This window comes from Bos indicus, chromosome 12 (genome assembly GCF_029378745.1).
Source record: "Bos indicus isolate NIAB-ARS_2022 breed Sahiwal x Tharparkar chromosome 12, NIAB-ARS_B.indTharparkar_mat_pri_1.0, whole genome shotgun sequence".
NCBI classification, from domain to species: domain Eukaryota; kingdom Metazoa; phylum Chordata; class Mammalia; order Artiodactyla; family Bovidae; genus Bos; species Bos indicus.
The window spans coordinates 48,769,726-48,793,025 of record NC_091771.1 but is presented as its reverse complement, the minus strand read 5'-3'; the positions used below and the strand labels follow the sequence as shown (position 1 = coordinate 48,793,025).

General features: G+C 37.9%; 1 protein-coding gene across 17 annotated transcripts in view; it reads left to right on the top strand.

Annotated features, from left to right (window-relative positions):
• The window catches only part of KLF12 (KLF transcription factor 12), a 567,887-nt gene that overhangs the window by 92,873 nt on the left and 451,714 nt on the right, over positions 1–23,300 (top strand). For 11 of the 17 annotated variants that reach the window (XM_070800622.1, XM_070800619.1, XM_070800618.1 and 8 more), the window contains exon 1: positions 1–23,300. This exon is cut by the window's left edge; it is cut by the window's right edge. The exons of the other annotated variants lie outside the window; for them this stretch is intronic. The gene's annotated coding sequence lies outside the window, so the exon portion shown is untranslated. 17 annotated transcript variants of the gene reach the window in all.

Below are 23,300 nucleotides of genomic sequence, written 5' to 3'. Positions count from 1 at the left end.
GAAAGCTTCCAAGACCCCCAGGACTCAGGTGTTAAAGTCCCACAGGCGGTAACACGGGAACGGGACTCAGTTTCTAGAGAACATGCAGCCTTCTCACTGCCAAGTTTGAGTTTACATCTAATTCTGGAAACACCCTGTTGTTCATCTCCTACCTCTTCTATGTTGGAAATGGCAACCAAACCTGACTGTCAGATGAGAAAGAAAATGCAAAGCTGATATCAAACTGTGGAAGAATATTATTATGGAAACAGTCACAATCTCCTTCTCTAAACCTAAAGTCTTAAGTGGAGCTACAACTATTGAAATTTGTGGTTATATTTCACAAATTAAGCTCACCTCCTAGAACTTCTGTTCAGCAAGTGTTTTTTCAGGCTGAAGTGTTTGTCCAACAATCTGTTCATAACATTTTGATGTTTTCCCAGTGGTTTTAATAATAGAAATAATTCACTTCATTCCAAGAGTCCTAGTTCCATCCTTCTTGTTGGAGGCTCTAATGTTGTCATGGGCTTTAGTTGGAAAGGTGCCTTTGTACTGTGGATTTTTCTATTCCAACCTTAGCATAATTTCCCATGCCCCCCTGGGGCAGATGATGGGGTATATCCATTTTTGCGTGTGTTCATGGTAGGAAAACAGGCATCTGTTATTCCTTAGAAAAAATGTTGGAGATAGAGACATCAGAATGCTGCTGTTCTGTGTTCACCGTGATTTGATTGTAGGTGCTTTTCTCTCGTATTTCTGCTGCTTTGGTGTTTTGTATCTTTCTCCGTGTGTGTCTCATTTCTCCTTTACTTGGTCCCCTAACTCCATTCTTCCTCATCTTTTAACTGGTAATGATATGTAATGTACCCCTTGGGTCCTGCTTCTTTAACTAGTCATAATATGTAGTATACCCCCTGTGTCCAGCGTTTATACAGTATAACTTGTATGGCATTAAATGTTTCTCTTAAAAAAAACAGCTAAACTATAATTAAAAGCCTTTTTCTGTGTCCGTTGATTTAATATTCTTATTAGCTCACAGACTTTCTAATAAGGAGAGAAAAAAATTCTGCCCCTTGTTTTCTTGGCATCTTTTTGTTGCTGTCTCCAACAACAAATTTTTTTTGATTACATTTGATTGTTTGATCAAGTAGATAAAATTCCCCTGATGTTTCCTACTCACTCTAAATTTGAAATACACCTACAGTATTCTTTCAGACTTTATTGTTTCCTAAACCATCTATTTAAATACAGTCCTAAAGCTTAAATGGCACAATGTTATTGTGGCTAAGAATAATATGTGTAATGGAGCAGTAGATTAGATTTCATTATCATCCTCATAACCATGCAAAAGCCAGTATTCCCACAAAGCACTCAGTAAGTTCTTGTGATTATTAAATTTTGCCAGTACCGTGGTAAATTTATAATGGTTACTTGCAGTGATTTGTAACTGGAGTGAGGAAAAGAACTTGGTCTTTAAATTCAGTGGGACTTCTCTAGAGCCCTGATATTTGAAGCAGAAGCATCCATAAGGACACTAGTCAAGGGGATATCTGTTGCCCATCACTGAACAGATCAGCATTATCTTAATGCATGGTTTTGCTGCATCTGAAGCAAAGCAAGGGGCTTGTAGTGTATTGTGTTATATTGAGACTTCTATGAACTTGAGAGAGTGTGCAGCCCTTTTATAGGGAATGATTGACTTGATGCCTTCATTTCAGTTCCTTTTATTGCTTATCAGAAAACCTTTATATGTGTTTCATAATCCCAAATTTTAATTGGATTATGAGACATAACATCAAATTCATGAAGTGAATTGAATGTAAATTTTTAATAGTGAACCTTCCATACTTGTTCTCTGACATTAAAAAATAGATGATTCTGCCATTTGAATTATTCTGTTATACTTTCTGATCCTGCGCTTATGTTCTTGGTTTTCCTCAGCTTAAAATTCCCATCTGCTACTTCCTCCCCACTATATTCCCTCTTCTAACTATTCCAGCTCTCAAAACCTGATTCCTAGTTCATATGCCATCTGCTCTGAGAAGCTGTCCTGCTTTCCAAAGTCAAAAGGGAATGAGTTCTCTTCTTTTGCATTTGAATTTTTGTAATGTTTGCGATATTTTGCCTAGACTTCTGTTTCACAGGTATTTTGTTAGTTTTCAATGATAGGTCTCATATCAGGCTGAACCATATAAATTACCATTATTCAACTCTTTTTGATCCACAGAACATATCAAGTTAATAAAGTCAAACTTCATACTTATTTCATCATGAACTGCACAAACTTTTGAAAATAAATGGTCTGAGTTACTTAAAACACAACTTGGACTTGAATTTACATCAATTTACATATCTTGGTGAGTTTCATACATGACAAATGTTTTCAAGAAATGTTCGTTGAAATGAGATCAGTTGGACTGTCTAAATTATTGTTGCTTTTTATAAACAGCTAATAATTGATTTGGAAAGAAAGCCTGTTCTGTGAGCCACACCCTTTGAAAGCCAGCATACACTGGGGTCCAGTGTGTACTCTGTCGGTTATCCAGACCGTTTCCATATTGTCAGATACCTAAAGTTAAACTTTTTGTCTCCATCACTACTGCTTATGTTTTAGTTTTATCTTGTTATCTTTGTTGAAATATTTTTCTTTTCTTTGCCTGTACTTGTTTTATTTTGCTTTACTTAATGCAGAAATAATAATTATTTTATAATGTCCCTTTCTCAAAATTTTGTAAACTCTTGGCTGGAATTCTGTCAGTGTCCTCCTGCCTCAGAAAATCCTCTCTGGCTTTCTTTATTTAGTCATGGAAAAAAAAAAATCCTTTCCTTCCTTTGAAATATTTTGTACTTGCTAAAGGTCCAGTTAAATCACAGGACATAAAAGTTGTACTGACAACCTTGGGCATTCTCTGTCCTTTGCCAGAAATAGCAAACTAGATACTCATCTTGCACAAAAATATGTGCATGTTCATCCCTGCTAAAAACATCGTGTATTTGGTAGAGGAGTAGACGTCTAAGGCAGCTTGTAGTGGGGAATCTTGGGCTGGGGTGATGAGTTGGGGTTGGCGGGGAAGAAAGGATGGTCCTGAACAAATGGACAAAATTGTGCATTTTTCTTTATTGATCAACTTTTTAGTTTAATAGCATGCAAGCTGTTTCTCAGTTACATACAGTACACTATGATTTCAAGACATTTCTTTTTTTAGCTCACTTACACTTTTTTCCTAACTATAAGAAATTTTACATGAAAAAAGGTGATTCTAGAATTGAAAAGAAAGCACCATCCATGAATATGTTGAAATGTTTTACAGCATTATGTATAAATATGGTTTTATGAATTTCTTTTGTTCTTGTACAAAAATTTTACTATAAAATACTCTTAATTAGGGTAAAAATTCTCATTGACTGTTTCATAAGCTCTGAGGCATGTATAGACATTTTTCATTTGTAGACAGATCCCAGTGGTTGAGATCGCTGGAATATGAGATTCTATAAACTATACAGTTGATTTAGTATAATAATTAAATAAGGTAACTTATTCTCTGATAGTGGGATAAGGGAACAGATTACTGTAAATCCATGGAAGGAGGCTTTCCATGCCTGTATATAATGATATGTATGTGTTTCTGCTGTTCTGGTGAATAATTCAATAGAATGAACTAGATCTTACTGAGCCTAAACTGTAAACTCCGAGGTGGAGATCAGTGCGCTGTGCACTGATGGTGCCTTGCACATGGCAAATCCATAATTACTACCTGTCCAGTGAAGGTTGAGTTGATCAACTAACTACTTGTTGTTTAACACTATGTGATGAACTCTAAGGACATAGAAAAAACCGTAATATTAGACTTGATCCTTGAGGTTGTATGTTAGAAGTAGAAATAGGAACCAGTGCATTTATAGAGTGACTGGTGCTGAACTCTGTAGTACTTAAAGTGATTTTTTAATAAAAAAGGTGTTGGTGGTGATACTGTCATCCAATTACTGAATACTTTGTACTGTTTATTGTGCTAATTGGCGTACACATATTATTCCAGTGTATCTTCGTAGTAAACCTGTGACTTTTATTCCTGTTATTTTGAATGGATATTTCAATGTATTTCAAATATATTTCATGGATATTTCATATCCATGAAATAAATCAAGGTTCAGTGTATCTCTCAAGATTGCCTAGCAGTTAAGTGTCAGAGCTAGGTTGTGAGGCTTATTGTGTTGGCCTCTTTTACTCCAAGATTGGTCTATGATGGTAGTTGGGTATCAGAGGTTTTCTGGATTCCACAGACCCAGCAGAAAACTTTAGGCTCTTCTCAACAAAAGCTGTAAGGCAGATATTGTCGTCAGTGGACTTGGACTCTACCCATTGTTATTAGTGCCGTGATGGGAACAGAGAATGTTATGCAGGGACTTTTAAGTTGCTTCCTTTGTGTCTTTCAGTATCAGTATTAAAATTTACCCATTTTTAATGATAGTTTCAAGATGATCAGTTTCCATTATAAAACATATTTTATATACACCTATAAAAAGTTGTTAAAAACAAACTGAAGTGCTAGCATGGCCGCCATTGCGTTTGAGTTACTTTGAGTTAGGAAACAGACAAAATTGATCTCCATTTGCTGGTTTCGGTTCCTTACTTTACACATGTTCATATTTTAACCCAGTCTCTAGGAAACCTATCAGTAGGTTCATGATACTGATCGGGAAATCTATTGATTGATTGCTTTCTAAAAACCATGTAAGCAGTTTTGAACATACAGTTCAGTAGTGTGTGTTCATATTGTTTGTACAACAGATATCCAGAATTTTGTCGTGCGAAACTGAAACTATATCCATTAAAACAACTTTGCGTTTTTTTCCATTTCTCAGGCTGTGGTAACCAGCAGTCTGTTTCTGTTTGTCGTTGACTTGTTTCATTTCACATATGCCTTGAAGGTTCACCTGCATTGTTGCGTGTGACAGGGTTTCCTTTTCAAGGCTGAATAATACTCCATCGATGTGTATACCACATTTTGTGTGTCTGTTTGTCACTGGACATTTGGGTTGCTTTGACTTCTTGACTGTTGTGGATAGTGCTTCAGTGATGTGTACAACTATCTTCTCTCAACTGTTTTCAGTTCTTTTAGATGTATGCCCAGCAGTAGGATTGCTGGATCAAATGGTAGTTGTTTTTTAATTTTTTGAGGAAATGTCATACTTTTTTCCATATCAGCTGTACCATTTTACAGACAGTGCAGGGTTTCAATTTTTCCACATCCTTGCCAAAACTTTATTATTTTATTATTATTATTTGGATAGTAGCTATCCCAATGGGTGTGAGGTGTCAGGAAGTCTTTTAAAAGCCAGCTGGTGATTCTGATGGTAGAGTAAAGGTGTAAACCACTATTTCAGCAAATCTTTGTGTTTCAGATACTACAACCATGCCAGCTTTAGGAATCAATTAGAGTATAGAAAATTTTCTCATTTAATTCCTTGAGAAAAGACTCTTGTGATTTTTCAAAAATATAAGTTTCTAAGAAGAAGTTAGTTACTTTATCAGGTTAACTAATTGGTTAGGTTGCATTTAGGTACTTTCTAGTTTAAGATTTCGGAGAAGGCAATGGCACCCCACTCCAGTACTCTTGCCTGGAGAATCCCATGGATGGAGGAGCCTGGTAGGCTGCAGTCCATGGGGTCGAGAAGAGTCGGACATGACTGAGCAACTTCACTTTCACTTTCCAGTTTCATGCACTGGAGAAGGAAATGGCAACCCACTCCAGTGTTCTTGCCTGGAGAATCCCAGGGACGGGGAAGCCTGGTGGCTGCCGTCTATGGGGTCACACAGAGTCGGACATGACTGAAGTGACTTAGCAGCAGCAGCAGCAGTTTAAGATTTTCATTATTTTGTGATTTTGTTTTACATACTGTATTTTTTTTTCTTATGAAGATATATTTATTGTTATTTTTAGTTGTGATACAATGCACATAAAGCTTACCATCTTACCAGCTTTTGTTTAGTTCAGGGCATCAAGGATATTCAGATTTTGTGCAGTTGTCACCACTATCTTCAGAACTTTTTTCAAAACTACAGCTTTGTACCCATAAACAATAATTCTCTTCTCCTAGTCCCTAGCAACTACCATTCTACTTTCTGTTTTTGAATTTGACTACTCTAGGTGTCTCCTATAAGCAAAATCATAGTTTATTTTTTGTGTGTGTGGCTGGCCTGTTTCAAATTTAAAAAATTTGAAAATATTTTGTTGCAGCATTTAAAATATATCTATTTAATAAACATTTACTGAGTACTTTGGGAATAGAATGTATGTATCTAGACACTCTCTTCCCCGAGGTGTCCCTTACACACTTTAAACATCTCTCAAGGCAAGTTAGTATTGTATACCAGTTTAATTGACAGTTTTTTTCTTACACATAAAATAGCCGTATATTTTACAGTCGATTAGAACTTGTATCCAGTGATGGTGCCTGCATGCTAAGTTGCTTCAGTGGTGTCTGACTCTCTGAGATCCTGTGAACTGTAGCCCACCAGGCTTCTCTGCACATGGGATTCTCCAGGCAGGAATACTGGAGTGGGTTGCCATGCCCTCCTCCAGGGAATTTTTCAGACCCAGGAATCAAACCCACACCTCTTATGTCTCCTGCATTGGCAGGCGGGTTTGGATAGATCATTTCCATAAGGAAAAATAATTACCTAGAAAACATTAATTTAGGGATGCCCTTACCATTCCAAGTAAATGTTTTAATTTAACTAAAGAACAGAAAAGCTGTTTGGTATCATTAATCAGTACATGCGAATCATTACTCTGAATGATTATGCTTCATTTATTTTGTGTCAGAATGTTTTCCATACAATAATAGAGAATAAAAGTGCATCATTAATTACAGGAGAACAGCTCACACATGTGTGGGTATGTGTATTTCCGTATCATCACACAGTGAGGGAAATTTAATACAAGAAATAATTTATCCTTACAGAACAGTTGATGATTCAGTTAAATAATAGTATTACATTTATGACCATTTATAATTATGCCTTATAATGGTTTTCAGTAATGCTTGCAAAAGTTTTTAGAAACATTTCCATATATTTGTGTTTTCTAATTCTAAATGAAAAAGCCTTTTTAACAATATGGCTTTTATCTTTGGGGGATACCAATTAACATGTGTTAGAGATAAGTTTAACTTTTTTTTTTTTGCGGAATGGGAGCAGTTGATTTGCAGAGCTTCACTGTGGTGGGATTTCTGAAAGAGAAGACTAATTCTTGTAAAGAGTTACAGTTCTGTGCGTGGAATTTTGGGCTTATTCCTTTACCGTAAAGATGGACCCTTCCTGATGAGAACTACTGTGACAGTCTGCCCTTCTGGTTATCATAACTCCTCTGTCCTTCAGTAACGTTCCTTTTAGCTCTTCCCCTTTCCCCTAGCTGTCTGGACTCTTGTCAAAAAACCACAGAACAAACAAACAGAACCCACTTGCAGTATATGGTTGCAGTCTTATAAAAGCACACAGTATTGTCCTGGGTCCAGAAGGCCGCTGAAGGAAGCGAGCCCCCAGTTTGTTTCACCAGCTGCATTTATTTTCAGAGTAGAGGACTTTATAGTTCAATAACTGCTTAAAAGATGTATGTCTCTCTTTCAGAGATGAGAAGTTACATAGACAAGAAAAACTTAGGCAGTTTAAATGATGCTACAGGAAAAAGTGGGTGGAGAACAGAATTGGAGAGATTCTTGGAGAAAGTCATAGTCTTTCTCTGAACTCTGTCCTCTCTCTTTTTTTGTAAGAAGGCCAAAATCATTTCAACACTGTTTTTTCAAGCACCAAACAATTTTCAGATGGTTTCTTAAATATTGCTTTTTAGCTTATGCTTACAAGGAGTTTCTGACTTACAATTTTAAGGAAACTTTGAGTAATTTGTCTTAGAAAACTCATCCTAGTCAGAGTTAGGATTTGAGTCTTCTGATGCTTAGGCCTATTTCATTTGCAAACATCACACTTAGTGATTCCCTAATAACTTTATTACATTTCACTCCTTGCCCCCCAGTTATGATATCATTAATTTCGGTATTGCAGTGTTAACTTAGAGTTAAAATTTTTTTGCTCTAGGCTCTGATTTTTAAAAGCTGTTGAAGCCAAAATTCTTTCAGTATGGAATGTTCCTTTGATTTTAGGAGAATATGAAAAAAGAAAATAAGATTTATACTAATATTTTGTATAGCACCCATAATCTATATAAAACTATGAAAAAACTCATTTTTAATATAACTGAGAAAATAAACCTACTTATTTCTCTTTTTTTAAAGCAGATTTATTGAGATAGAATTCACATACCGTATAATTCACCTATTTAAAGTATACAACTCAGTGGTATTTAGCATATTCAGAGTTGTGCAACAATAACCACAATTAATTTTAGAACATAGAAAACCTACTTTTAAAAGTAGAAGTGTTCAGGGACATACGGGTGGTTTTCAATATTTGGCTGTTATGAATAGAGCTGCTTTTAAAAGTATACGTAAAAAATAATCTTTAAATTAATGTCAGAATCGTATGTTTGAAATCCTTTAATTATATGGTAATTATTTCTCAGCTATTTAGAGAGATTTTTTTTTGCCGGTGTGCTGAGCTGAAAAACTTTACTATATGCCCAGCCTTTAAAAAAAGGTTTTTTTTTTTTTTTTCATTATTTCACTGACTTAAGGTTCTCTATTCCTGTTTTTATAAGGTTTTGGTCAGGAAGGTGAAATGAACAATGTTTGCTTAAACAAATGCCTTTCATATTTTACTGTAGGAGCTATAAACATACACATGGTTAGATTTCTGTTTTAATTTATCATTCCTAGTGGGTCCCAAGCACAAAACCTTATGTAGCATTATTTATTAGGCAGTAGTTCTCAATAATGAACACAGCTTAGAATCACATGAGTGTAAAAAATACTAGTATGTTTATTCCTCAGATATTGTAATTTAATTGATAATTTTGGCATGGTACCCAGGTTCCAGTAGCTGGCAAGTTTTAAGTTTCCTATGAGATTTTCATGTGTGGCCAGGAAAAACCTATTTTAGACTTAATGCTGTCAAAAACATTTTTAAAAAACAATTTCCCTTTTGTCTGTCTTGTCTGAAGCTTAAGAAAAAGAACTGATTTAATCAAGGCTAGATTAAAATGTTGGAGGGGGACCCTGATTAATTCACTAGGTAACACCTTTGAAGCTCATATCCTCCGTACTTAGCAGATGTCTGCTGTGTGGAAGTTCCTTCCTTCTTTCCTTCGACATTTATTAAGTGCCTACTGTCTGTTCCAGCACTCTTTTTATACCCTGAGGATATAAATACAATTTGGAGTCCTTCTTACATTTGAGTTGGCAAAAGATGCATAATAAATATTTGTTGAATTGAATAGAATCACAGCTGAGTCCTCTTGGCCTACTGCTATGCAGTGCCTCAGATCCTTTGTAGAAATTATGCCTTTTTGATATCCAGGAACATTCCAAGCATTGTTTGTGATTTCCTCATTTCTCTGCTCAGGGACACCCTAAAATCTAGCCAGGCTTGAGTCATCAGGATAGAGTTGGTTAGGAATGGTGATTGAGGTCTCACTTCTCTATATATCCCAAAACCTGGGTCCTACCGGCAACGGAGTTTTAGGTTTTCTCAACGTCAAGTCAGATGACAGAGATGAGGAAGATGGGGTTGTAAATGAGAGGTGGGTGTCTCTGAAGGACTTGGTCTTAGAAGCCAGCCTTGCACTCAGTCCCATGGTGCATTTCCTTCCTGAGAGCAGGAAAAGGGGAAGCATGGTATGTTTCTGTAGTGGTTAATACATGCTTACTGTGTTGATCATCTCTCCTGTGATTCCCTACAGTTGCTAGGCTATTTTAGAGTTGACTTTACTTATGGAATAAAGAGTGCTTAGAACAAAATAATAAAATGTCCCTGTGTGTGCATGTGAGCCCAGGCTGTGTTGCATGTATGCATGCACACTCACACATACCCTTAAATATATATTTAAGAGTGAGAAAACAGTAGCAGAGTGCTTCCCAGGTGGCCCAGGTGAAGAACCTGCCTGTACTGTGGGAGATGTGGGTCCAGCCCCTAGGTCGGGAAGACCTCCTGTAGAAGGAAATGGCAACCCTGCAGAAGGAAATGGCAACCCACTCCAGTATTCTTGCTTGGAGAATCCCATGGACAGAGGAGCCTGACGGGCTACAGCCCATGGGTCTTAACGAGTCGGACATGACTTAGTGACTAACCAACAACAATCACTGCTGTAAAACAAACAAACAAACAAAATAACAACAACAATGCAAAAACTCAGTTAATTTTAGCGTTTCCAGCCTTTCAGTATATAGAAAATACCTCGTGAATAAGAGTAAGTGGGTGTGTGTTGCTGGCTTTTGTATCTTGCAGTGGTGCTTATGATGGGTTTGTCACATGAGGCAAGAAAGAACAATTTCAAAGTTTAACAAGGCATTCCTCCTGGTTGAATCTTTGCTGCCACTCTTGGCATTATTAAATTTATGTATGCAATAGTGAATAATGGTATCTGGAGTTGTAGCCTGCCACATGTTTTTAGGAAAATATTTGAAGAAATGCATTCTGCTTTACTTTATAAATGAAATGATGTTTTGTTGTCAAGATTTTCCCTCACACTGTGTTTCCCCCTCAACTTTTATACTTTTTTATTTGGGCTGTTTGGCTTATTTATTTTGTTTTGTTAAGAGTTTATTCTCTGGACAGGTGTGGATTGGCATGTGCCTTTTAAAGACTTTTGTTTGTTGGGGAGCTAGACATATACCAAAGGAGCTTCTGTGTGGCCGCCTTTCAAACAAAGCTTCCTAATTTCAGTGTCATTGAGTCAGCAGCTGGTGCAGCTGAATTCAGAGGAACAAACATACTTATTGAGTGTTTTCTCTAAAAAACAGCCTGAACAAAGCATTTCCTTAAGCAATGCTGAGCAGGATCTGGAACTTCCTATTCCTCAAAAAAGTCTCAGAAAGGTTTGCGGAAGTGCAGAGGTCAACATGACTGCCTATAATACGTCTCCTCTACACCCAATCTGTGGTAATTGACTCCTTTTAAAAATCTCGTCTTTTAAAGTCGTAAGATCAGTATCGGTAAATAAAAAGCAAACAGAAAAACAAGGAAACCTACTTTACCAAAAAAAAAAAAAAAAATAGGAATAATCAGTTATTGGTAATAATCAGTAAATACCATGGTCATATCAGCTAGATCATTGTTAGTAATGCCAGAGAAGTGCATGACACATATGCTGGTTAATTTAAGGAGAATATTTAAAACATTGTAGCTTATACTATGGTGTGATATTTTCACATATGATTGATTTATTTTCTTGCAGATAATTAAGGTGATTAATTGTCTACATAATTTATATTTCTTCTATAAAGATCTTTGAAATGGTAGAAATTAGGAGTTAGGCAAGAATCCATTCATGCATTTAAAAAAAATAAGCATTCTTTCATTTTATATAAAAATCATACTTTCAGTCTTTTTTTTTTTTTTTTTTTTAGGGAGTACTCTCATATACCAGACACTCTATTAGTACTTACAGGTAGAAAATGTATTATAATATGCAAAGAGTTAAGTAATAATAAAGGTAAAATAATAAATGTAAAATATAATTTGGGGGACAAGGTAAGTGGCGTAGATATGCTTTCATCCATTTTATTTCCAGATAAACTTCTATTTCAAGGTAAAATTTTTTTTTAGCAAGAACTTAAGAGTTCATAAGGAGGAGCCAGACATCCTGGAGTGTGAAGTCAAGTGGGCCTTAGGAAATATTACTACTAACAAAGCTAGTAGACGTGATGGAATTTCAGCTGAGCTCTTTCAAGTTGTAAAAGATGATATTGTTAAAGTGCTTTAGTCAATAGCAAATTTGGAAAACTCAGCAGTGGCCACAGGACTGGAAAAGATCAGTTTTCATTCAATCCCGAAGAAAGGCAATGCCAAAGAATGTTCAAACTGCCGTAAAATTGTGCTCTTTTCACATTCTAGCAAGGTAATGCTCAAAAGCTTTTAAGGCAGGCTTCAACAATACCTGAACCAAGAACTTCCAGATGTACAAGCTGGATTTAGAAAAGGCAGAGAAACCAGAGATCAAATTACCAACATCTGTTGGATCATAGAAAAAGCAAGGAATTCCAGAAAAACATCTATTTCTGCTTCATTGACTACAGTAAAGCCTTTGTGGATCACAAAAACCTGTGGGAAATTCTTATAGAGATGAGAATACCAGACTACCTCACCTGTCTCCTGAACAACCTGTATGCAGGAGAAGAAGCAACAGTTAGCACTGGACATGAAACAACAGACTGGTTCAAAATGGGGAAAGAAGTACGTCAAGGCAGTATATTGTCACCCTACATATTTAACTTATATGCAGAGTACATCATGAGAAATGCCAGACAGTGAATCGCAAGGTCGAATGAAGATTGCCAGAAGAAATACCCAGCAACTTCAGATATGCAGATGATACTACCCGAATGGCAGAAAACAAGAAGAAACTACAGAACCTGTTGATGAGGGTGAAAGGAGCCAGTGAAAAAAAAGCTGTCTTAAAACTCAGCATTCCAAAAACTAAGATCATGGCATCCAGTCCCATCACTTCATGGCAAATAGATGGGGAAAAAGTGGAAACGATGGCAGATTTTATTTTCTTTGGCTCCAAAATTACTGCAGACTGTGACTGCAGCCATGAAATTAAAAGATGCTTGCTCCTTGGAAGGAAAGCTATGACAAACCTAGAGAGCGTATTAAAAAGCAGAGATAACACTTTGCCAGCAAAGGTCCATGGAGTCAATGCTATGGTTTTTTCAGTAGTCATGTGTGGATGTGAAGAGCTGGACCATAAAGAAGGCTGAGTGCCGAAAAATTGATGCTTTCAGAAACTTTGGAGTGGGTAACCTTTCCCTTCTCCAGGAGATCTTCCCAACCCAGGGACAGAACCCAGGTCTCCCACATTGAAGGCGGGTTGTTGACCAGCTAAGCCACAAGGGAAGCCCAAGAATACTGGAGTGGGTAGCCTATCCCTTCTCCAGGGGATCTTCTCAACCCAGGAATTGAACTGGGGTCTCCTGCATTGCAGGCTGATTCTTTACCAATTGAGCTACTAGAGAAGCCCCCTTTGGATAGCAAGGAGCTCAAACCAGTCAATCCTAAAGGAAATTAACCTGAATATTCATTAGAAGGACTGATGCTGAAGCTCCAATACTTTGGCCACCTGATATGAAGAGCTGGACTCATTGGAAGAGACCCTGATGCTGGGAAAGATTGAGGGCAGGAGAAGGGACAACGGGATAATGGCACCACTGACTCAATGGACATGAGTGAGCAAACTCTGGGAAATAGTGAATGACAGGGAAGCCTGGCATGCTTCAATCTATGGGGGTTGAAAAGAGTTGGACATAACTTAGCTACTGAAAAACAACAATGAGGTTTGAATACTGCCCCTATTTTCTGTACTTTTGTAATCTAAGTGTCAATGAGACACTGCTTTCTTGTTCCAGGGGAAAAAAAAGATTTAAGAAATGTTATTAGATTATATTGTGTTTTACATTTTCCTGTTTATACATGTAGAATTTCTCATACTTTTCCATCAGCATTTATTTAAAATAAGAAAAATCACTGTATAGGGTCAAATTTTTGGCCAGTCAAGAAAGCTGTTGTTTTCTTGTAATGCCATAATGTACTTGTCCCATAAAATAATCCACTGACAACTTAGTTTCTTTATGTTACTACTTATTTCTGTTGAATTAATTTTAGTTTTCTATTAATTTTTGTAACCTAAAAATAACTTTGTCTCACAGATTAAGGAATTATTTTATGTAGGTTTACTACCTGACTTTTCATAGTGAGTTTTCATTTCCTAAATCTTATGCGTATTTCTCTCAGGTTTTAATGAGATATTCCTGAGTATACTGAGGTCAGGATTAGGTAGACAGGTCGTGTTAGAGCATCCATGACAGGTACGATTCTATAGATTATTTGGCTTCTGTTTCTAGGCCAAGACACCATAGTATTTTTATGTGGCTCTCTCACATTCTCATGAGCATTCACTTGTAAGTAGATATTATCTTTAACATGCATTATTTAGTAAGGTATGGTGGTTAATACTGTGAAGAGCATCACAGCTCTGCAAAGGTAATATCTGCTTTATTTTTAGTTCTATTTGGTAATGTTTAAATTTTAAAAATGTGTTTATGTGAGTGAAGAGTGTCCCTAGAGAGAAATCTTCTATGAGTTGTTCATTGTGCCTTTGCACAGATTTCCTATGTTTACTTATAACTTACCACCCTTGATTCCATAAACACCTAAAACTGATTTTTTGTTGTCACAAAATGATTTATCAGGGAAATTTTACAAACCCACTTCCAGTGTCTCAGTAGGCCCTAGCATTGCACACAAAGGGGTGTTTAAAACTACATTGCCTTCCTTTCTCATTCCTTTTCCCCAAACAGATGCCATTCTCGCCCTCATGGACTAATGTTTGTGTTACCAAGACAGTGGGTCTCTGTGTCAAGAACTTCTCAGCTTCTCACTTGACCGATTTTTGGTCTCATCAGAGCCTGATTCTCTCCCCAATCCTTCTCTCCCCTCTGAGACAGGTGGCTTATATGAACTGGGGCTGCCCTGGCGTTGGCCGTCTTAGAATCTGGGTCCTTCCGGCTTTTCTCAGTTGGTGCCGCCTCTGTGTCTCCCATGACTCTCTTCATCACCTCCTCTGTCTATGAAAATCTTTAAGGTTATATCATCTGAAGAATGCCAACTTCTTCCATTATGTTTTTCCATTCTCTAAGAAGAGCCTTCACTTTCTTTTTCACTTCATTTGAAGGAATGTTTCTTAAAGAGCTCTTTTCCACTTCTTGATCTTACAACTCCAACTCAAGGTCCTGAGCTGATGCACCTGCTGCTGAGCTCAAATATTTCTTTTTGATTGAATAGTGGCATTTCAGACTTACCATGTGTCCATAGTTGAATTCTTTTTTAATACTGCATTTCCTGTTTTTGTTTTTTAACTTATTTTTAAAAATTAACTTTGTATTGGAGTATAGTTATCTTAGAATATTCTGTTAGTTGCTACCGTACAGCAGGTGAATCAGCTGTATGTATACACATATCCCATCTTTTTTGGATTTCCTTCCCATTTAGGTAACCACAGAGCACTGAGTTCCCTGTGCTATGCAATAGGTTCTTGTTAGTTACCGGTTTTATGTATAGTATCAAGAGTGTATATATGTCAATCCCAACCTCCTAAATCATCCCTCCTCTTTCTCCCCCGCCCCCCTGCCCCCACTCACTGTATTCATATGTTCGATCTCTATGTCTGTGTCTAGTTTTGCTTGGCAAATTCCTGTTTTAATTAAGGAATCTTTGACCACCAGGTGCTACATCCCTAGACCTGGGAACTATCCTTTACTCACCACTGTTGTCTCTCATCAGTCACCATGTCAGGCTGATTTTACCTCCTCAATATTGTTCTTCTGTTATTTTATGATTTTTAGTAGACTGTTTTTATAACCTCATGTCATCACTGGTCTCTTTCCTTTCTGTATTATCTCCATCCATTCGCTTAACTGGAAGTATGCTTTGCTAAAATATGCGTGTAATGGTGTCATTCTTTTGTTTTACATTTAATGATTCCCCACAATTTATGGTCTGAAACTTAAATAATGTAGTTCCTGGTGATAATGCCTCCTGCTCTCCCTTTCCAGTCATGCACAGTTTGGGAAGTTTTGGTGTCTGGTCCTCTGGTGCTTCCTAGTGTGGCTCTGGTTTGTCACATGGGCTGTGTCATAATGTGCCTTTCTAACCAGCACCCAACACCTGAAATCGCGCTTTAGGCTTCAGCTGTAGCCTTACTGACCCTATCAACTCAGTCTGCTGTTCTCTAGACTGAGTTAGTTATTTTCATTTTGACACTTCATGTTTATTTACAACACTCAGTATAACGCCTGCAGTGCAGGAAACCCCGGTTCGATTGCTAGGTTGGGAAGATCCCCTGGAGGAGGGCATGGCAATCCACTCCAGTATTCTTGCCTGGAGAATCCCCATGGACAGAGGAGCCTGGCAGGCCACAGTCCATGGGGTCTCAGAGAGTCAGACACAACTGAGCGACTAAGCACAGTGTAACAGGTAGCTGCTTCTGTTAGCACATCCATCTACCCCATTAAACTGTGACTTCCTAGAGGGCTAAAACCTTCTTTGTATTCAGGCTCTATTTTACTGCCTGGTACATAGTAGACTTTCTTCACAAAAGAAGTAAGAATAGTAAAACTTTTCTTCACAAAAGAAGTAGGAATCAATAGTTGATCAGTAAGTCAGAAAAATTATTAAAACACAGAGACATAAACATGATGTATACATATCTAGAATATTTTAGACATAGAACTTATACATGTTTTTTTCTCTGTTACAAACCTTTTGTAAGACCAAGATGTTTTCTTTCAGTGTGAACCCAAAAATGGGATTCAGTATTATCTTTCTTACCAAAACCAATAGTGGATTTTATGTTATTTCCAATTCGTTTCTTTTAAAAGTGAAATTAAAGTCCTTTGAAAGATATTTTCCCATTGTACAGTTATGATGTCCATGCCTTATTCACTGGGAGCTTTAGAAATTATTACTTTATTATGGACGAAGCTTTGAAAATTTTGAAAGCATGCAACGTATTTCTCATAGAAAATGAACATTTTCTTTTCATGCTCCTATTTCACTTCTTTGCTACATCACTGAATAAAAATCACATTATTAAAATATAACTGCATAAACAGGTTTAGGGTCAAAACTACTCTTACTACAAATATGCTCAGCTGATGGCAGCAGAGACACTCGCTGTGCTCCAGAAGGAGACTGCTGGTGGGGAAGATCCCTGGTGCATCAGTCAGCATGATTTATCATGCAAGGAGAGTGGAGCTCATTGGTCCATCTGGACAGTTGGTTAAGTGGAAGTTGGTTCAAAGCCTTCTACCATGTTTGTCTGATTGATGCTGAAAACATGGTTATCTCGGTTACTTGGCATTTTGGTATTAAAAGAGCTGACTAGAAATGTGCCTGCTTCCCTGTGTACTCTGTCCTCAACATCATTTTTAAAAATGTTAAATAAGACCACTTGGAAGCACCTGTCTTCTGGACATCCTTGCGTTTGTACATCTGTTTGTCTGTCATTTGTCTCCTGCTTTAATCACAGTAAAATGTAATTTTTAAAACTGATCCTGGGTTTGCTCCAGTCTGTTGATAGCTCTCCAGTAGAATGAGTGCTCAGCAATACTCTGCCATCAATTCCTGTTTGTTTTTGTCTCTCAACATGTTGTTTTCTCTACTACTTGAAACTCCTTCATTTTGAAAATTTCTGCTTGGGCATCCTTGTTAGCAACTGCATCCTCTGCACAGGGGCTGGTTGTAATGAGACTTTTTTTAACTTAATTTTTTAACTCGAATATAGTTGGGTTATCATGTTGTGTTAGTTTCTGGTAAAGTGAATCACTTATACATATATCCTCTCTTTTTTTGCATTTTATTCCCCTAGAGGGCATTCAGTTCAGTTCACTGTTAGTCACTCAGTCGTGTCTGACTCTTTGCGATGCCATGGGCTGTAGCCCACCAGGCTTCTCTGTCCATGGAATTCTCCAAGCAGGAATATTGGAGTGGGTAGCCATTCCCTTCTCCGGGGGATCTTCCCGACCCAGGTATCAAACCCAGGTCTCCTGCACTGGAGGCAGGTTCTTTACCATCTAAGCCATCAGGGAACGCCCGTAATTAGAATTTTATATTTGAGCCAACAGTTCTCAAAATCTGCCTTGAATCCTTAACTGTGTGATAATGCCAGTTGAATTTTTGTTGCATCTTATTTAGCAGTTAGATTTAGACCCGCCTTTAAACGACTCTGTCAGTCTTTGATTTAGGTCCTGCAGTTTCTCTGTTTCAGAATTGGTATTTGCAGTACTCTTAATACTTTCACTGATAAAGACCAAGGAAACAGTTATTCGGTTTCTTTCTGCCTTTCATGCTAAAGTACATTGCTTTTTGCTTTGCAGAAAATCTTACTTTGCTTCCCGAAGTTTTATCTTTTTAAGCAACATTTTTTCTTTTTTTATTGGCTTTGGAGGACTTTGTAAGGTTACTGTCAAATTTTTTCTTGGCAGGCCTGATGAGTAGCTTGTCCTTGACCTACTAATCTTTGAGGGTTTCCTTGTATCCTTGATAGGACTCGCATTCCAGTTTTTGAAAAGCGTTAGCTATGTGTGTCCCCTCTGACCCTGGTTCCTCTAAACCTCTACCCAGGACCTAATCGTTTGAATCCCTGGCAAATGTTTATCTTGAGCTATGGATAAGGTCTTTAAAATGGTCTTCAAAGTACCTAGGTTTATTTTCTTTAAGCTGTGTGTTTCCTTTTTAGGGATAATGCCCCATTTTTTTAAGAGTTGGCTAGTGACATGTTATTGCTGTATTCCATGTTTGGAGTGATGGTGCTGTCTTTTTAAAAACATTTTATTGAAGTACAGATGATTTCCGATACTGTGTTAACTTCTGTGTTACTGTGAAAGTTACATGTTTTACACATATATGCACATTCTTTGCAGTTATAGTTTATCTCAGGGCATTGTCCTGTCCAGTAGAACTTTGTTCCATTTATCCATCCTATATATACTGTTTTGCCTCTGTTAACTCCAGACTCCTAATCCTGCCCTCCCGCATGCATGTCCCCCTTGACAACCACAAATCATTTTCTGTGTCTATGCGTCTGTTTCTCTCTTGTAGATAAGTTCATCTGTGTCACATTTTTGCATTTCACATGTAAGTGATATCATACACTATTTGTCTTTCTCTTTCTGACCGACTTTGCTTAGTATGATAATCTCTTGTTAGTTTTGGCAGCGCTTTCCCAGTCTTTGATTTTTCAGTGTTAGGTGAAAACTCTTCGATCTGACACTCAGAGAAATATACTCATATTACATTACCATTATTCTTGGTGTTTCTTTTCACTATCTTATTTAAAACTCTGAGGCTGCTATGGAAAGGATCATAAAAGCAGTGCCTCCTAGTTGACTATTCAGGCTTTTTCAGTATACAGTGTATATGAGTTGAAGTGGCTATATTTCATAATAAAAGACAATTATTTATGGATAAAGAAAAGCATGCTAGACTATTAGAGCAAGTAGCTTAAGAAAGCAAGTGTTCCAAATATTCACCATCTGCTTCAGTAGACGTCTTAAGAATAATAGAGGACACCCTGAAACCCACAAACACAGGCGTCTCCATTTCCACTTCTCTCTCACCTTCTCAGTATCATCTCTGCATCTGTTGGTCTTGCTAGTCCGTAGATAGGAAGGGACACTATCATCCACAGAATTCACATTTCCTGTGATGCCCCTACCTGCTCCTGCAGGACTTTCAGCCTCTTTTTTTAAAATTAGTTTTCATACTGGAGTATAGTTGCTTTACAGTGTTGCGTTTGTTTCTGCCGTGCAGCAGAGTGAATCAGCTAAATGTACACATGTATCTCCTCTTTTTTGGGTTTCCTTCCCATTCAGGTCACCACTGAACGATGACTAGTGTTCCCTGTGCTATACAGTGGATTCTCATTAGTTTTCTGTTTTATACATAATAGTGTATAATAGTGTATAATCCCATTCCCCCAATTCATCCTACCCTTTCTTCTCTCTTCTTGGTGTCTGTAAATTTGTTCTCTGCTTCTGTGTCCGTAGTTCTGTTTGGCAAGTGAGATCATCTATATAATTTTCTAGGTTCCACATATATGCATTAATAAACAATACTTGTTTCTCTCTTTCTGACTCACTTCGTTCTGTATGGTAGTCTCTAGGTCTGTCTGTGTCTCTACAGCTGACCCCCAACCTCCTTTAAAGGCTACCTTAATCCTTCTGTGTCTGGGTGCCCAGGGACATCTTATATGTGCTGATGAGTTATTCCATCTGCTGGTTACCATGAAGAGTCTTCTTTATTTTTGTCTCTTGCTTGGTCACATCCTCTTTTCCTAAAGTCCCTGAGAAGGCCTCATCATTGCTGGTTATAACCCCTGTAAGAAAGAGCTCTCCAGGCTGTCAGCCCTTGAGTAGAAGAGAGACTGTTCCTTCAGGTCACACTCTGTAGCTGGGGTCCTAAGCCATGTTGCTCATGTACTTTCTCCACATCACTTCTAACACTGCTTTATTGCTTAGAAACTGGGGACTTGTCTTGAAGCAGGGGCATATAGTACTATTCTCTGTTGCTGGTTGCTCTGCATCCATTCTTTACCAAGTATGATGGAAAACAGCACAACAGAAACAATGCTAATATCCTCATTCTCGAGCCAAGGAGCAAAATGGATTTGAATGGATGTAAGTGGATAGGTATGGGCTCAGGGAATTTCCACATCATCGTATTTACCTACGTATGTCTCTTGCTTTCAAGTTAGGAACTTCTGTGAGGTACACGTGCTTCCCTGGTGGCTCAGATGGTAAAGAATCTGCTGGTAGTGTTGGATCCCTGGGTCAGGAGGCTCCCCTGGAGAAGGGAATGGCAACCCACTCCAGTACTTTTGCCTAGAGAATTCCATGGACCGAGGAACCTGGTGGGCTACAGTCCATGGGGTTGCAAAGAGTTGGATACAACCGAGCAACTGACACACACAACTTTGAAGTAGTTACATGAGTGTCTATTTAACATTTGAATTTCTCACACTGAAAAATAGTATTTTGAATATGAAGGTGATTTTACAGTTTTAAATTTTATTAGTATGTATCTATGCCAGTATGAAGTGTGTGACTATAAATCACATACACAGTAGTAGTAATATAAGGGGTGTGTGTGTGTGTTTATGGCACAAAGTAGTATGATACATATATGAGTAAGTTGTAAGAACTGAACAGTGGTGTGATTGATGCACATATGTATATATGTGTGTGTACGCAAAGAAATGTGTGTCAGAGTAGTGTAATGTATGTGTGTATGTATATGTGAATTCCACACAGTGGTGTGTCTGAATCAGAGTAATATAGTGTGTGTAGAAGAACTGGGGGCAAGCAAGCATGTGTGCATCTGTGTGTTTGTATATGTTTCAGACACGTAGTATAAGGTGAGTGTGTGTGTTTGTGTGTGTGTGAGAGAGAGAAACAGTATAATTGGGAAAATACAGGATAAATAAAGCATCTTGATTCCAAAATGATAACACCACCATGACTTTGTATAAATCACATGACTTTTCTAGGCATCACTAGTAAAATACAAGATTTTTACTACATCTAACTACCGTCCTTTATGATTCTAAAATTTGATGGTTAGTGCAGTCGCCATCTGAAACTACTTAGCCTGTTCCATCACTGTGTGAATTATTCTGTCTGTAATGACATTTATAACTGACTGTTCTTCATTTAGAATCTCTTGTTATATCTTTGTTTATTAGCTTCTGTGGGAGAGAGACATGTCTTTAATTTTCATGGTTATTTTCCTGAACTATGCCCCAAATGACCCCCAAATTTTTTTTTTAAAGGAATTCAACACTTCTTTGGATGTACTATAAAAAAAAAAAGACCAAGTTTTCTAAACCTTTGCATTAACATAAGGAAAACCTTGCAGCAGGCTGTCTCATCTTGTTAAGGCCACCTGGCTCTATAATACCTAACTAAAGTGATTGAGAGAGTGAAAGCCTTGAAGGCAGTGTTCATGTTTGTAGGCAGTACATAGATAATACTTGCCACACGCTACATAGTCGGCATATATTTATAGAATGAACTTTATAGAATGAACAAATGATCCTACAATAGAGCGCGTTTTACTAATTCACAGTCACCTGTGTGCCCATGTGTTTTCTGATGATTCCTTTGTGATGTTTTGGTTGGAGCTGGTGGAGAGGTGTCACGTCGTCATGGCTGCGAGACGGCAGTGCTGTTTGGATGTTGCTGGTGACTGTGACAGAGGGGAGAGGAATTGAGGGGCAATGGGAGTAGAGTGTTAGTGCTTTTCTGTCTTTTTGGAGCAAGTTCCTGCACCCCTTTTAGTGGAACCATCTTAAATCAGTGAACCGCATTATTTCATTAGCCCGGTATCCAGAGAGTCATACGGGAGCTCTTCCTCTGGGCATAAATCTTGTGTCCATAGGGCACTGAAGCAGTTAATCTAAATGCTCTGTTTTAGAATCAAAGTGAGTGCAGACCTAGCACTGAGTTATGATACTGGGATGTCAGAGGCTCCTACTTTCCTTCTAGAATAGTCTCTTAACTAGCATGTATTCAATGAAAAGGGAAGTAAAAAAGCTCTATAAGGGAACATGATAAACATTAAAAGAAAATTTGGTAATCTCATACAAAAGATCACCTTTTCCACTGCATGAAATACCTTGTGCTTCTTTTTTTAATTTTGAAATCTGTTTGAGCATTCATCACTAAAGCTTGCCGTGGTTGCAGAACATGCTTTGTAGAGGCCCTTAGTCAGCTTTGGTTGATTAGGTGTAGTGGTGATTAATTCTTACTTAGATACCTTGTCAGCCTTCTTACTTGTAGAAAACGAGTAAAGATGAGAAATAGGGCTTTAAAAGTGTGTGTGATTATTAGTTATTGCACATGTTCTTCAGGAAGCTACCTGGCCCTAAAAATGAATGAAATGAGAACGTGTTATGGAATATAAGGTTGGTTTCCCAAGCAGCTTTGATGGCCTTAAAGTTGAGCCTGAAAAATACTAATCTAGCCTCAAGGTTGTTTCGTCTTGGCTGTCAGTTTTTAGTAGCTCTTTTCTTTCAGGCCTTCCCACAGCATTTGGACATTTTGGTGTTAAGGTTTGACTCTAACCTCAAAAAAGAGACTTCTTCCAGAGTCACAATGAAACTGAATATTCATATTAGGGGGTGCTGGGGAAAGGAACACTGCCTTCGCTTCAGAAGCAGACTGCAGGCGAGTTCCGCCAACTGGCCGGTTTGTGAGAACTAGTGAAGTCATCAGGCTGGAGCTATTTTCATGCTCTGACACGGTGCTCCAAGGCAGCTGGAAGTGCTGCACAGAGGAAGCTCCGAGAGAGAGCGGGTTTTCAGAAGCAGAAAATTTGCCTGCTGACTGACAGCATCACCATTTCACACCGGCTGGGACTCTGACATCTCCAGGAAGCACGAGGGCTTGTGTAACAGCCCAGGCAGGAGGACAACGGGGAGTGTTTCTAGCCTTCCCGTGTGATCTAAAGCGATGCTCAATATCAAGGCACCAGGGCTGTCCGACAGAGCAGGGGGCCCTGGGTAAGGAAGATGGTGTTGGTGGAAAGCTGGAAATGCAGTCTTTTTTGTTTTTAGAGCAGCAAGACATTTCTTTTTTTATATACTTATAAATAT